The following is a 1,613-nucleotide window of genomic DNA, read 5'->3' on the forward strand; positions in this document are numbered from 1 at the left end:
GAAAAAAAAAAATTTAAAATGAAACCCCTGTTTTAAGGTTGCGTATTGAAAGCATCATGCCTCATCCATCTGAAAGTGAAAGTTGCTCAGTTGTGTCCGACTCCTTGCGACCCCATGGATTATACAGTCCATGGAATTCTCCAGACCAGAATACTGCAGTGGGTAGCCTTTACCTCCTCCAGGGGATCTTCCCAACTCAGGGATCAAACCCAGGTCTCCTGCATTGCAGGCGGATTCTTTACCAGCTCAGTCACAAGGGAAGCCCAAGAATAATGGAGTGGATAGCCTATCTTTTCTAACTTTATTTAAATGATGTGGGAGGAACAGAGCGATGTCAGTTCAGAAAAGAGAAACTGAAGTGAACTAGGATTGGTTCTCAGCTCTGAGAATTAAACAGCTTCGCTTCCAGCCTTTTCCGCACAGCAGTATTAATGAGATTATCAATTGAAAGGTGAGGTCATCTGAAATACATGCAGCCTCTGGCCAATTAGTCTGTGTCGGCGTCTATTCTGGGATAGCATTTCCACCCCGTTCTTTGGGGCTTGTCCCCCAGGTTGGGGGGAGCAGCTGTTCTCCGACCTGGCTGCCGCTGTGGCTGGTCGGGTCTGGCTGGGCCAAAAGTTTTTCCACACGGCTCCTGGCCACAGTCAATTCTTGCTCCAGGAATAACCACCAGACCCAAAATAGGACCGAGTTGTTTCCCAGGAAATTTGCAAATGGTCTGAGGAGAAGACACCACCTCGTGGGCCTAGGGACTTTGAGAGGGAAAACTGGGGGGGTTTCAAGGGACCACTGACGCCCATGTGTTCTGGGGAAGAGGAGGGAGCCAGTCTGCAAAGGGGAAAGCAGAGTGAGGCAGACACAGAGGGTGGGCGGGAGGTGGGGGACCCTCACGGCCGCGGCTGGTCCCAGGGGGCCATGTGCTTTCTGATTCGGGGTTTTGTGAGTCTCCCCAGAATCCTCCCGCCAAATTGACATCTCTAACTCCCATAAATCATCATACAAGTAGAGGGGTTAGGGCTGATTTCTGCAAAATTATCTCGTTTGTACAAGGAATTCTCTGTCAAAGGAGATGTGGAAGACAAAACAAATCAAAAACTTTTCTTTGTGAGTTTAAACAACAACAACAACAACAAAAGGCATAACCTACAGATGGCATTTACTCAGGCAGCGGTTAATCACTTTTTACAACCTTTTCCTAAGGGTGCACAGTTTGGTGAATGTGAATTCACAGGGAGAAAGCGGCCACCTACACCCCAAGGAGAGAGGTCATTGTGAGAAAGCAAGTAGGCACCTTGATCTTGGACTTCGAGACTCTGGAATCAAGAGAAAACAAATGTCTGTTGTCTGGGGTAGTCTGTTGTGGCAGATTAGCAGATCAGCCCACCATCCAATCTGATCTGCTTCCTGGGCCATCTTTCTGCAGGGGAGCCAGGCTGTCGGCTTTGCGGGTTCTTGAACACGCCTTGCTTATCCCTAGGCCCGATTTATGAGCCGGGTCTGTTATTTATACCATCCGTTCCCTGGCATGTTTTGTCATTTGGTTAGGCACGACTTTTCCCCCTTCCCCTGACTGCTAAACAAAGATGCAGGAGGTTTGACAAGCAGCCCCT

The sequence above is a fragment of the Cervus elaphus genome, chromosome 26, assembly GCF_910594005.1.
Source record: "Cervus elaphus chromosome 26, mCerEla1.1, whole genome shotgun sequence".
Classification (NCBI taxonomy): domain Eukaryota; kingdom Metazoa; phylum Chordata; class Mammalia; order Artiodactyla; family Cervidae; genus Cervus; species Cervus elaphus.